This window comes from Halichoerus grypus, chromosome 8 (assembly GCF_964656455.1).
Source record: "Halichoerus grypus chromosome 8, mHalGry1.hap1.1, whole genome shotgun sequence".
Lineage (NCBI taxonomy): Eukaryota > Metazoa > Chordata > Mammalia > Carnivora > Phocidae > Halichoerus > Halichoerus grypus.
In genome coordinates, this window is record NC_135719.1 from 86,408,845 (window position 1) to 86,423,691 (window position 14,847).

The 14,847-nt window shown below is 37.5% G+C and overlaps 1 long non-coding RNA gene across 9 annotated transcripts in view; it reads right to left on the reverse strand.

Annotated features, from left to right (window-relative positions):
• The window catches only part of LOC118530243 (uncharacterized), a 449,173-nt gene that overhangs the window by 230,457 nt on the left and 203,869 nt on the right, over positions 1–14,847 (reverse strand). Inside the window, exon 6 of one of the 9 annotated variants that reach the window (XR_013440651.1) lies at positions 6,997–7,100. The exons of the other annotated variants lie outside the window; for them this stretch is intronic. This is a non-coding gene — a long non-coding RNA (uncharacterized LOC118530243). The remainder of the gene's footprint in view (positions 1–6,996; positions 7,101–14,847) is intronic. 9 annotated transcript variants of the gene reach the window in all.

The following is a 14,847-nucleotide window of genomic DNA, read 5'->3' on the forward strand; positions in this document are numbered from 1 at the left end:
AGCTAGATATTTGGTTGACTATTGCATTTCTGGTTTCACAGTTTTCCTAAATTTTTCAGTTGAGACCTAAGAATCCTAGGAGTTTATGAGTGTCTTCAGAACACCTGTGAATTTCCTAAGCTGAATAAAATTTCTGTGTGTGTCTACATACCTATACTGCTTACAGAGACAAAAATCCTAACAATTGGCTGACATACCAAGGCATCTATGAATTTTTTTTAAAGAAAGGAAGGAAGAAGAGAAGAAAGGAATGAAGAAAAGAACAAAAGAAAACAGTTATCTGGAACAAAATGATTTTTTAAAAATTGAATAACTTAACCCTACCTAGGCATTTATTTATTTAAAAAAATAAATGCTTACCGAGTGCCTATCATGTGCCATCACTGAACTATAACAATAACAAAAAGCTCCACATTAAGAGTTTATATTCAAGTGACAGGAGAGAGGCAATAAAGTATGTCAAGTTTTATGTGATGCAAGTCTAAGATATAACCCTCCAATAACTCTATCCATTTTGCAACTATGGTATTAGGAAACAGTATACAATTGCTATACACATAAAGAGGCTTTCTTTTTTAGCGAATACTTTCTAATATCCTCTGGCAATTCTATAACAATAGAATCAATACCTTGTTTTAAAGAGTTGCCTCTTCTCCTGGGCACTACTGACATCTGAGCCGGATAATTCTGTTACGAGGAGCTGTCCTATGTATTGGTTTAGCAGCAATCCTCGCCTCTACCCACTAGATGCCAGTAGCGTCCCCATCCCCAGTTGTTATAACTAAAAATGTCTCTAGAAATTGCCAAATGTCCCCTGGGGGGCAAAAATCGCTCCTGTTGAGAACCATTACTCTGACGGATGCAGCTGTCAATAGTTCAAGCCAATGGCAATGTATGTAGTGATAAATGCAATGTTTTAATTGTCATGGAGAACTTCACGTCTCAGAGAGAACTCAATCTTGAGGGAATCAAGTCTGGAATCCATCAGTCTACAAAACATATACTAAAAATACATACCTTGTCCTTGAAGGAGGTTTTTTCTCTTTCCCATTTTCTTTTTCTTCCTGTTTGGTTACTTAACTTGTGCCTGCTTTTCTTCCACACCTAAGTTCATAGAGGGCCAATGTCATAGGCATTCACTTACTTAAACAAAATTGGCATTGTAACAATAAAATCTGGCTGTTTAAAATGTAACTAATATTGGAGATACTTACCTAAGGAAGGATTTGTAAGTAGTATCCAGAAATGCAAGAAAATAGCTAAAGGACTAAAAAATAAACATAGATTTGTTGATATTTTTCTTTCTTTGAAGATTAAAATTTCTAGTTATTTCAGAAATTCTGAGCATAGCAGTATTAGACTCTTTTGACTGTCACTGTCATCTTTGTAATGGAAACAGCTCACCTTCATTTCCAGAAAAAAAGAAAACGATGCAGTATTAAAATGAGTAGAGGAAAATGAAAAGAGACAATTTAAGTAAAAATAAACTATCGGGACTGCATCAAGATAAAACGTTTTGGCACAGCAAAAGAAGCCATCAACAAAACTAAAAGGCAATCTATGGAACAGAAGATATTGCAAATGACATATCTGACAAAGGGTTAGAATCCAAATATATAAAGAACTTATAAAACTCAACACCCCAAAAAACAAACAATCCAATTAAAAAATGGGCAGAGGGGCACCTGGGTGGCTCAGTCGGTTAAGCGTCTGCCTTCGGCTCAGGTCATGATCCCAGAGTTCGGGGATGGAGCCCTGCATCAGGCTCCCTGCTCAGTGGGGAGCCTGCTTCTCCCTCGCCCACCCTCCCACCCCCTCTTGTGTTCCTGCTCTCGCTATCTCTCTCTCTGTCAAATAAATAAATAAAATCTTTTAAAAAAATAAAAATTAAAAAAATTAAAAATGGACAGAAGACATGACATTTTTCTAAATAAGATATACAAATGGTCGGGGCACCTGGGTGGCTCAGTCGTTAAACGTCTGCCTTCGGCTCAGGTCATGATCCCAGGGTCCTGGGATCAAGATCCGCATAAGCGTCTACCTTCAGCTCAGGTCGTGATCCCAGGGTCCTGGGATCAAGCCCCTCATCAGGCTCCCTGCTCAGTGGGAAGCCTGCTTCTCCCTCTCCCACTCCCCCTGCTTGTGTTCCTGCTCTCGCTATCTATCTCTCTCTGTGTCAAATAAATAAATAAAATCTTTAAAAAAAAAAGATATACAAAGGGTCAACAGACACATGAAAAGATGCTCAAATTCACTCATCATCAGGGAAATACAAATCAAAACTACAGTGAGATATCACCTGATACCTGTCAGAATGACTAAGATCAACAACACATGAAACAACAGGTGTTGGTGAGAATGCGGAGAAAGGGGAACCCTCTTACACTGTTGGTGGGAACACAAACTGGTGTAGCCACTCTGGAAAACAGTATGGAGCTTCCTCAAAAAGTTAAAAATAGAACTACCATATGATCAGCAATCACGGAAAGAATATAAAATACTAATTCAAATGGATACATGCACCCCGATGTTTATAGCAGCATTATCTACAATAGCCAAATTATGGAAACACCGTAAGTACCCATGGACTGATGAATGGATAAAGAAGATGTGGTATATACACATACACACATGTGCACACACACACACACACAGGAATATTACTCAACCATAAAAAAGAATGAAATCTTGCCATTTGCAATGACATGGATGAAGCCAGAGTATTATGCTAAGCGAAATAAGTCAGAGAAACACAAATACCATATGATTTCACTCTTATATGGTATTTAAGAAACAAAACAAATAAGCAAAGGGAAAAAAAGAGAGAGAGGGAGGTAAACCAGGAAACAGACTCTTAACTATAGAGAACAAACTGATGGTTACCAGAGGGGAGGTGGGTGGGAAGATGGGTAAAACAGGTGATGGGATTAAGTGCACTTGCTGTGATGAGCACTGGGTGATGTATGCAAGTGTTGAATCACTGTATTGTACACCTGAAACCAATATTACACTGTATGTTAACTAACTGGAATTTAAATAAAAACTTAAAGCAAAGCTAAACAAAACAAAACAAAACAAAAAGAAATCATATCTTTTACATGGGTGACAATAAAGATATACTTTTGAAAAAGAAATGTTGAAAAAAGAATAGAGGCAAGGAAAAGAAAGAAGGTAGGCAAACAGGACAGAAGATGAGAAAAAAACTAGATGTAAAATAGGAATAAAGAGTTCATGAAGAAAGTAAATGGAAATGATTTTTTTAAAAGAAGGAGTAAATGGAAGCCTATGCTAGTAAAAAGAAAGAACAGAAAACTGTATTCACAGAAGAAAAATGAGTTTCTAAAGTAGTAGGCTACATAAATTTACTACTGGTTTCATACTGATTTGCAAATAGATGTTTAGAAATTGACCCTAGAAGGACACTCAAAACACGTATAAGACTGACATAAAACAGGGCCATGATTCTTTTCTTATCCAGGCAAAGCCTGTCCAGCTCCTCAAACTAAATGACAGTCGTTATAGACTCTGTCTATACTCTAATTTATCAGTACCTTCCCACACATATTCAAATACCTTGTCAGCTCTGTTCACCATCCAGAAGAATTGATTCACCCTCTTTTTAAACTTGTTATTGTTCCTTAAAGTTAAATTCACTTTTTTGAGCAGCCATATGACATTTTTTTCCTCATGAATTCTTATTGCAGATTCATAGCCCAGGTCTTTTCCTTGTATTTTGTATCCTGTATACCCCTTATACTTTGACCAAACAAAATTAGGTTTAGATTCCAAATGCAGGTTTTTTAATACCTATACTGCGTTGAGTACATTATTCAAGGCTATTCAGTTATTCTGTTCAGACTTTGTCATTCAAGGCATTTGCAATTCATCCTGATTTTATATAACCTGCAAATTTGAATAGAATGGCAGGCACAATTGTTTTTTTGCCCAACAGTCCCTCTGTCTTCTTGCTGTAATAGTTCTGCCTCCCAATGTAGATAGAGGTTGAAAGAAATACTCATTTCCCTAGCCTTCTTTGTGATAGGTCATAGACATGTAATTTAATCCTGGCCAATGGAGTTTGACCACTGGCTGGCTCCTAAGGGCTTTGTGGAAAGGTTTTGCTCCATAAACATTCAATGGGTATGGTTGTGCCTGCATACGATGCCTGGAACTGCTACAGAGGTCTTGTAACCAGAAGGGGAGACAACACCAATAGACTGAAGGTAGAAGAATGGAAAGAGAAAAGCCTGGAGCCCAAAGAATTTTAACTGATACAATACCTATGTCTTCTATATCTTCATCCATACTTTCTTTGTATTTATTTTTCAATATATTAATTTGGATTTAGGGACATAAGCATATTTAGAGCTGGCTCTTTGGAAGAGGTTATCCATCCTAAGTTTCAGATCCCTTTATTCAGTCCCCTCTACATTTTCAATTAATTCCACCACTTCTTAGCTATGACTCATCCCGGAGCTATGGAGTTTAGTCAAAGTAAGAGAAATAATATTTGAAACCAAAGTGTATGGAGTGTATGGAGACAGTATCCGGAGGAAAGAAGGGAAAGTCAAGAGTGATAGCTCTAGAAATCCCTGTTTTTATTGGGCGTAAATAATTAAACAATGAAGTAGACCAAAGAAGCATCTGAGAGGAAGGGAGACAGAAAAGATAGTACCATACAGTTAACAGGAAGTAGGCAACTGTCAGAAAGAAGATTTAATAGATTGTTGGATTGGATCTTTCAATGTCCACTTTGGCCTCATTCTGTTTAGTAAGGTTAGGGATTTAAAATCTTTATTTTGTAAATTGCCTGGCAACTGGGCTTCTGGATGTGACTTGCATTCTATTAGATGCTCTCACACAAAATCTAAAAGGCAGAAGAGAAACAGAGGTCATCTTCCTGTAACTAGTGGCTGTTAAGCAGTGGGCAGACCCCACATTCCAGCGCCTAGTGGCCAGCGTTGCCCGTGGGCGCTCTGTGCAGCAGTTGCAGTGGCAGGAGCAGCTGCAGATTCCTGACATCTGCATCACAGCAGCATGACTTTCAAAGCAAAGATGCAGAGGCAGCCTCCTGAATTCTACTCCACCAGAACTTCTAGCAAGTTTGAAGCATTTAATTCCCTAGAAGAAATCCTTTTCAGTTTAAAATATCTAAAGCGATACAGAAAGAGAGGCAACATGGTCAAATGACACTGAAGGGTTAAGATCATGACGATTAAGAGAACTCTGAATGCCAATTAAAATATCTAGAGAGCATTTCAGCACACTAATGAGAGCACAGACCCAGTTATCAGGAATTAAAGCATATAATTCAGAAAAATGTTACAAATTAGAGAAAACAAACTTGAACTTGGACAAAAAAGATACGTGCCACAACCTGGGTTGAGGCATATCCTAACCAAGGGACATAAATAGGTTCATTAAATCTCTCTCCCTCCCTTCACCCTGAACTCTTGGCTCTACTAATCTCTGAGGATTTCTCTCTCTCTCACTCTCTCTCTCTCTCTCTCTCCCTCCTTCTCTTTCTCCTTCTGTGTGTGTGTGTGTGTGTGTGTGTGTGTGTGTGTGTGTGTATCCATCTGTTTCTTTCTCGATGGGTGAGAGGCTTCTGACAACCCTAAACTCACAATATCCCAGAAGCCATTCATGAACTGCACAGAAAAAATCTGATTCACCCTGGTTGGTTCACCAGCCCACTCTTGGATTAATCTGTTTTCAAAAGGGGTTTGTGTGTTACTTTTCAGGTTATGTCTGATGCTCTCCTCTTTGGTAGCTTAACAAAAACCAAAACATTAATAGGGGAACAAATTTCTGCAAAGAGAGGGAAATACTATTACCACATGAATGAGGGAAAGGATGCTGCTGGAATAAAAAACAACAGAAATCTTTTACAAGGAATAAGGAAGTAGGGAAAAAAGAAAACACTAATGCCTTGAGTGAGATTAAGGCCATTATAGGATGTATAAGATATTAAGAAACGGGATGTGTATACAGGCTGGGAGAAAGAAGCATTTCAGAGGAAGGAATGTCATCTTTTAATGGAAGGAAGATGAAATATTTGCTCAAAGTTTCTAAATGGTTGGGGAGGTGGAGAGAGCTAATTTGGAAAATAAAGGAAAGAACTTGATCACCTAAATATATATCTATGAATTGTCATAGATCATATATCACTCTCTCTCTCTCTCTATATATATATATATATATGGTCTAGAAACACTTTAAGTAGAGAGGGAAAAAAGCTGAAAGTTTCTTTATTATTCTTAAAAGAAAACAAGATCTTTTGCTGAGATTTAGGCTTTAGTCAGGCAGATTAGAACCTTAGGGAAAGAGGAAGAGGTTTGACTTTTAATTTCATTTAGACACTTTGTTATGTTTTCAATATCTATGATGATCATATTCTACATTTATTAAAAACAAATAATGAGGGGCACCTGGGTGGCTCAGTCGGTTAAGCCTCTACCTTCAGCTCAGGTCATGATCTCCAGGTCCTGGGATCCAGCTGGCTAAGAGGGGAGCCTGCTTCTCCCCCCCCTCCCGTTATGCTCTCTCTTTCTCTCTCAACTAAATAAATAAAATCTTTAAAACAACAACAATAACAATGAAAGAACCAGATTAGAAAGTGAAGCATTTCTGAATAATGATAAGAAATAATGAGTGGCTGTTTCAGTGAAAATCACAGCACAGCATTACTTAAGTTACACGACGACTCAAGGACTTTTACTCCTAGCATTGCCTTGATGATGCAGGGGGAGTTCAAGAAATAGATCCATTGGAAATGAGTGCTGTTGTTGAAGGAAAAACTTAGGTTTTAATAGGGAAAGGAGGCTGGAAGGGCAAGCGAGCAAAGTCAAGGATAGAAACACATTAAACCAGGAGTGCAAACTGGTAGCCCATGTAGTGTATGGTCATTTTGATGCTTTTATCCTGGCCTTGCATTTCCTTATTGATCAAAATTTCCACAACTGACTATTTTTTTCCCTCAGTTCCGCTACCTACCTGGTCTCTGAAGGCACTATAGAGTTCTCGTGCAATTTTTCAACTCCGGTATTTTTACGGTAAGCATTTCTGCCGCAAGCGTCCCGGCCGCAAAACTAATTCGCCTGTAAGGCAATTTTGCCATAAAAGATAAAATTAACAAAAAAGCAAAGACGGACATTCATTAAACAGAATCTAGTGAAACATAAAAAGTGAATAACAAAATTATACAGGTTTTATTGCAAACTACAAAATATTTGAATACTTTTAAACTGTGTGTAGATTCATGGCAATACTGTGCAAATAACTAATTGTATTTTGTGGATTTTTACCTAAAAACTTGTCTTCAAAATCTTTCGTTCATGGTATTATATTGTTTTGTTTTGTTTTTGTGGGGGTTTTTTGTTGCTTTTGGTTTTGGTTTTGGTTTTTGCCTGTTAATTCTTCTTGCTCAGCACCGCACTGTTTCTTTTTTGGTAAAATATCTTCTTCCCTTAAGAGAGGTATCAGTTTCCAAATACCAAGATGCATATTTATAACTGAGCTTTGCATTGCTTCGTAAAAGTTTTCCACTCTGTTGTTTGTTTTTGGCATACTGTCACATGTCCACTGATAGATGTTCCAAAGTTCTATGAGAAACCTGAGTTCAAAACTCTGCCCCACTGTACAGATCATTATGAGGGCTAAGATTCCTATAATATGAAAATGGTAGTACTACACCAATGGAGAAATGAAACCAACTGTCAGCCAGTTGAAACCAACAAACTTTCAAACCAAACTGTCAATCAGTAATTATTATTATTTTTTTATCTTTTACAAAAAAAATCACCTTATGGCCAACTAGTGATGTGGCAAAAATGCTTGTGGCAAAGATGCAGTTTTCATTTTCATTACCTCATTCATGCTCAGAACAATTCTGTGCTCATAATAGATTTTCCCATTTACAGATGAGTATTACTGGACAGAGGGGTGGACCCAGTAAGCAAAATCGTTGTCCAAGATCCCTTAATGTTGTCTCCTAATTCTTTGCTTTCCATTTAGGACCCATGCTATGAGGATGGTGGGGGAGCATAAGGTCTGAACTAAAAATTTAGCTTTAATACATCTTCTTTCTCTCTTCTCTCTAGAATCTAAGTTATGATCTCAAAGAACTCTGGGCTTGGATTCAGGATATCTGAATCCTTAAATTCTGTTCCTGGGAATCTGTGCTACAAATTGTGAAAAATAAAACAAGCCTATGAGTAAAGACAATTAGAGCAACATTATTTATAATGGAACAGAATTAGAAGAAATTAAAATTTCCAGCCATAAGGGAATGGATAAGCAAACAGTAATAAGACACCATGGAGCCATTAGAAATATTTACGGAGACATAAAAAATTAAGTAATATAGTAATTGAATAAAACAAGATATGTTGCATATGCAGTACAATGTGTAATAAACAGTGTGTAAATGAATGCACTTATTTAAAATGAAATCAAAATGGTGGCAACACTTTTGCTTGCATTATGGTACAACTGGTTCAGCTTCCCCTTTCAACTTTTTTATATTGTCAAAATTTTTAATATAAAAATAATAAAATACAAGTAATAGTCATTAAATAAAAATAATTCTCAGAGTTTAGAAGAATGCCAACTACCAGAGAAAGTACACAGGGCCTAATATATTTAAAAATGAGTTAGGTGAAAGAGGGAAATCAAAAGCTATGTAGAAAAAAATACACATACAAAGGTCTTAAAATGGAGTTAATAGATACCGAGAAGGATAACAGGGTCAGTTGGGAAGAGGGGTAAAAATGTGCTTTTCAGAGAAAACAAGTATATTTACTGTTTTATTCAAATTTAATATTCTACTATTAGATATTGAATACCTTATTGTCCATGCAAATAGAGAATAAGTTACCTAAAAAGAGGTGTCAAAGAATTTGACTTCTCTTTCTCTCTTTTACTCCGTCTGGCTATTGTTATTGACCTAACTGCCAGAAAGAAGCACACTGCAAGGAAGATATTACAATTTTATGAGTTAAGATTAAATAAACTAAAATTTATAAAGTTCTTAGAAAATAGTCTGGCACAGAATAAGCACTATTTAAGCATTTGTTATATAAATACTTTACTTTTGAGTAGCTTGACATATTGCATTAGAAAGTCGTTAAAAAAACTTCTCAATCCCTAAGTACCGGAAAGTAACTTGGAAATATTATACATTTTTTCTAATGCTTCAGAACAACCAATAAAAATAAATAAACAAACAACAAATAAGTACAAAGCAAATAACTTTTTTATTTTGTTTCATTAGACTCAAAAGAATGAAAATGGGTATATTCCAATTTGGATTTAAAAAAAATGAGAAGGCACACTATCTTTAAAGCTACTATAAATTACCAGCTTAATAAATTACAAGGAATGTGTGTAGCTATTTATTCTTCTGTTCAGGAAAAAAAAATATAGTTACCATGGCAACTACCAAATCTCATAGTGTGTGCTACCTCTATGATATGATCACTTTTTGTAATACAGATATAAGTAATATATTAGCTGGGCTCTGGTATTAAATGTTTTGAAATGCTTTAAAACACACACATTGCTGATATACATATTCACTATTTTTGACTCCCTTAGCTCTCTGACATTAAAAACACTTTAAATTTTAACATTTTTGTGTTTCAGATATATTCTAAATGTATAACCACAAATATCAAATCTCTGAGAATTGTATAACTGGAGTCAACCCCTCAAATTTTTCAATGATTTGTAATTGGCTTTCCATGAACACTATAGAAACGAATAAAAGGAAGATTTTTTCCTAAAGAATTTTAAATGGAGTTCCATCTTGTAAAAGAAATTAAAACTTCTATGAGAAAATAAAATACTTTTTTGCATTTTCTTAAAACAAAGAAAAATAACAATTTGTATTAGAAATTGACCAAGGGGGCACCTGGGTGGCTCATTCAATTAAGTGACTGACTCTTGATTTCGGTTCAGGTTACGATCTCACGGTTGTGAGATCAAGCCTCACCAGGCGCACCAGGCGGTTAAGCATCTGCCTTCAGCTCAGGTCATGATCCCGGGGTCCTGGGATTGAGCCCCTCAGCAGGCTCCCTGCTCACTGGGGAGTCTGCTTCTCCCTCTCCCTCTGCCCCTCCTCCTGCTTGTGCTCTCTCTCTCTCTCAAATAAATAAATAAATAAATAAATAAATAAATAAATAAATCTTAAAAAAAAAAAAAAAAAGCCCCATGATGAGCTCCCCGCTGGACGTGGAGTCTGCTTAAGACTCTCTCTATCCCTCTCCCTCTGCTCCTCCCCACCCATGCTTGCACACATGCTCACTCTCTTTCTAGAAAGAAAGAAAGAAAGAAAGAAAGGAAGAAAGAAAGAAAGAAAGAAAAAAAAGAAAGAAATTGATCAAGATACTATTTTCCACATCTCCATGCTCCTGGTACATTTAATGCAGGGTCAATTTATGAGATGCCTATAATACAATATACAGGTGCAATGTTTGTTCACAGATCTTATCAGACAAAATGATATAAACCCCTAAGGTGAACTTGTGTCTTAAAAAATGTTGGGACATAAAGTCATGTCTCACTAGCTGGTTAAGCTGAAGCTTCAATAGAGCATTGACTCATGTTTTGTCATCTGTCCTGGATTTCTGTGGAAAAACTCAAGGGGAGGTTATTCTCTCTGAAAATTTTACCAGGTAAATAACAGGGCTTGGACTCCTGGGGTTGCTAATGGAATCTCTTTCATAAGAATTTTACCTAACTGAAACGTGGTTAATTTCTTTGCCTTCTTCCACCCAAAATTAAGCAGGTGTGGGGATAAGCGAAATGAAGTAGAAATTTCACAAATTACAAGATGATTTTAAACATTATAGATGGTTTTTGAGTTGTGCTACCCTTTTGTTTGATTTTTCTGATCTTCGCACAAAGAAGGAAGGGCTTTATTACATTTAATTTTTAAGGGAACTAAATTTAAATTAAATTACTGTTACGAAATATCACACCTTAAGGTAATTGTGTATGGCCTTCACTGTTGCAAAACCAAGGTAAGGAATCAGTATTATTAAGAAGGTATTCGGATGCTATGCCAAATTTTCTTATTTTTTTCCATGCCAACTTACTGTAATGCCTAATTACCTCACTTTGCCACTGAAAAAAATGTCACTTTTATTCTTTTACTAACAATGTGTATTGTGTGCACATATATGTATGTGTGTGGCGAGAGAGAGATTGATTTAAGTTCCACCTTCAAAATCATATTCTTACAAAATTTGCATTGTTCTATAGTTAATCAATGTTTTTGACAGATACATAAATTTGAGGAAAAAAGAAAACAGGCATTTAAGGTATAGAAAGCCCTGTACCTAAGTTGCTTGATTCTACTGTTCTGGCAGTTTTTTCACTTTTAGAATTCCATAACCTTATTTCCCTTGCATTTATCTAACAATTTAGAGTTCACATCATGCTTTCATAGACGTGATTCCTTGTACTTCTTATGACACCTCTGTGAGGGGACAGGGTTCGCAGTATTTATTTTTTATTTCTGTTTACAAAGACTTAAAGAGGTTACTATAAGGGGAGAGAGAGGAGAATAGAATCAGAGATAGTGAATAAAGATGGAGTAAAGTAATAAAACTAAAAAGAAGAAAAGTGAATAAAATGAGATGGAAAAATATTCCACAAGCCCTGAGCAAATGCATGGAGACAAACTATTAATAGCCCCAAGGCATGAGAGCAGGATAAGCAAGGAAGCAACTAGGTGTCTAAGAACAAAAGAACCACACGATAGCCTTCAGGTCTTCACTGGAAAGCATATTGAGAAGAGCCCCTGAAAATAGGAGGGGTTTTGCCCTTTTCCAGAACCAGGTGAATGCAGGGGTCAACACTGAGAGGTCAGAGAGGCAGAAGCAGGACAGCTTCTGTGAACTATCAACCTGATCCATCAGGGCTCTGGTCCAGGACAGAACCCCATACTGGGGAGAAATTTAAGGGAATGGAATACATATTGAGGAGGAATAAAGACAACAGACACAGATGAGGAAAGGGGAGGTCTACCTCTGTGCTGTTCAATAAAGTAGCCAATAACCCCATGTGGCTCTTGAGCACCTTGAAGCTAGTCTGAATTGAGATGTGCTGTAAGTGTAAACTACACAACAGATATTGAAGACTTATAAAAATATACATAAATTACCTACTGATAATTTAAAAATATTTGATTACATGTTAAAATGATAATATTTTGGATATATGGGTTACTTAAAATATATTAAGTTGATGTCACCTTTTTTCCCCATTTTTTTCAATGTGACTAATAAAAAGTTTAAAACTACATATGTGCCTCATATTTGTGGCTCATATTATATTCCTATTGAGCAAAATAAACCAGAGGTAGGTAAACTATGGCTTGTGGACCAAATCCAACCTGCCACTTAAAAAAATTTAAATATTGTTGACATACAATGTTGTAGTAGTTTCAGGTTCACAACATAGTGGTTTATTTTTTTTAGGGGTTCTTTTTTTTAAATTTAATTTTATTATGTTATGTTAATCACCATACATTGCATCATTAGTTTTTGATGTAGTGTTCTATGATTCATTGTTTGCATATAACACCCAGTGTCCCATTCAATATGTGCCCTCTTTAATACCCATCACTAGGCTAACCCATCCCCCTCCCCAGAATCCTCAGTTTGTTTCTCAGAGTCCATAGTCTCTCATGGTTTGTCTCCTCCTCCGATTTCCCCCCTTCATTTTTCCCTTCCTACTATCTTTTTTTTTATTTTTAACATATAATGTATTATTTGTTTCAGAGGTACAAGTCTGTGATTCATCAGTCTTACACAATTTACAGCACTTACCATAGCTCATACTTTCCCCAATGTCTATCACCCAGCCACCCCATCCCTCCCACCCCCCACCAATCCAGTAACCCTCAATTTGTTTCCTGTGGTTAAGAATTCCTCATATCAGTGAGATCATATGATACATGTCTTTCTCTGATTGACTTATATCACTTAGCATAATGCCCTCTAGTTCCATCCACATCATTGCGAATGGCAAGATTTCATTTTTTTGATGGCTGCATAATATTCTATTGTATATATACACACCACATCTTCTTTATCCATTCATCTGTCGATGGACATCTTGGCTCTTTCCATAGTTTGGCTATTGTGGACACTGCTGCTATAAACATCGGGGTACATGTACCCCTTCGGATCCCTACATTTGTATCTTTGGGGTAAATACCCAGTAGTGCAATTGCTGGGTCATATGGTAGCTCTATTTTCAACTTTTTGAGGAACCTCCATACTGTCTTCCAGAGTGGCTGCACCAGCTTGCATTCCCACCAACAGTGTAAGAGAGTTCCCCTTTCTCCGCATCCTCGCCAACATCTGTCGTTTCCTGACTTGTTAATTTTAGCCATTCTGACTGGTGTGAGGTGGTATCTCACTGAGGTTTTGATTGGGATTTCCCTGATGCTGAGCGATGTTAAGCACTTTTTCATGTGTCTGTTGGCCATTTGGAAGTCTTCTTTGGAAAAATGTCTGTTCATGTCTTCTGCCCATTTCTTGATTGGATTATTTGTTCTTTGGGTGTTGAGTTTGATAAGTTCTTTATAGATTTTGGATACTAGCCCTTTATTTGATATGTCATTTGCAAATATCTTCTCCCATTCTGTTGGTTGTCTTTTGATTTTGTTGACTGTTTCCTTTGCTGTGATAAAGTCCCAATGTTCATTTTTGCCCTTGCTTCCCTTGCGTTTGGCGATGTTTCTAGGAAGAAGTTGCTGCAGCTGAGGTCAAAGAGGTTGCTGCCTATGTTCTCCTCTAGGATTTTGATGGACTCCTGTCTCACATTTAGGTTTTTCATCTATTTTGAGTCTATTTTTGTGTGTGGTGTAAGGAAATGGTCCAGTTTCCTTCTTCTGCACTTGGCTGTCCAATTTTCCCAACGCCATATGTTGAAGAGACTGTCTTTTTTCCAGTGGACATTCTTTCCTGCTTTGTCAAAGATTAGTTGACCATAGAGTTGAGGATCCATTTCTGGGCTCTCTATTCTGTTCCATTGATCTATGTGTCTGTTTTTGTGCCAGTACTATTTTGAATAGCAGTGGTGATAGTGGACATCCCTGCCGTGTTCCTGACCTTAGGGGGGAAAGCTCTCAGTCTCCCCAGATCTGCCCCTTTTTGGGTCCCTGCTGGAAGAGCAGTGGCCCAACTGTGCCGCGGATCACGGTTTATGGCAACCCCGAGCTGAGAGCCCACTCCTCGGCTCCGTCTCTGCAGCCGGCTTCCCCACTCCGATACCTGGGAGCTCTGCCACACTCAGGCACCCCTGGTCTTTCTGTGACCCTGAGGGTCCTGAGACCACACTGTCCCAGCAAGTGTTCCACTCCCCGCTTAGCCACTGGAGCGACGTCCCTCAGCGGAGCCGACTTCCAAAAGTTCCGATTTTGTGCTCCGCTGCTCTATCACTTGCCGGGTAGCCGGCTGACGGGGGCTCCCTCCCCCGTGGTCTATCTTCCCAAATATCACCTAGGATGCACTTCTCCACACGTCCTACCTTCCAGAAAGTGGTCACTTTTCTGTTCAGAGAGTTGCAGATATTCTTTTCTTCGATCTCCTGTTGAGTTCGTAGGTGTTCAGAATGGTTTGCTATCTATCTAGCTGAATTCCTGGGACCAGATGAAATTTAGGTCTCCTACTCCTCCGCCATCTTGCTCCTCCTCCTGCAACATAGTGATCTGACAATTCTACACATTATGTGATGCTCAACTTGATAAGTGTAGTCACCTGCCACTTTTTTTAATAAATAACATCTTATTAGAATACAGTCATTCTCTTTTGTTTAGATATTGCCTGTGAA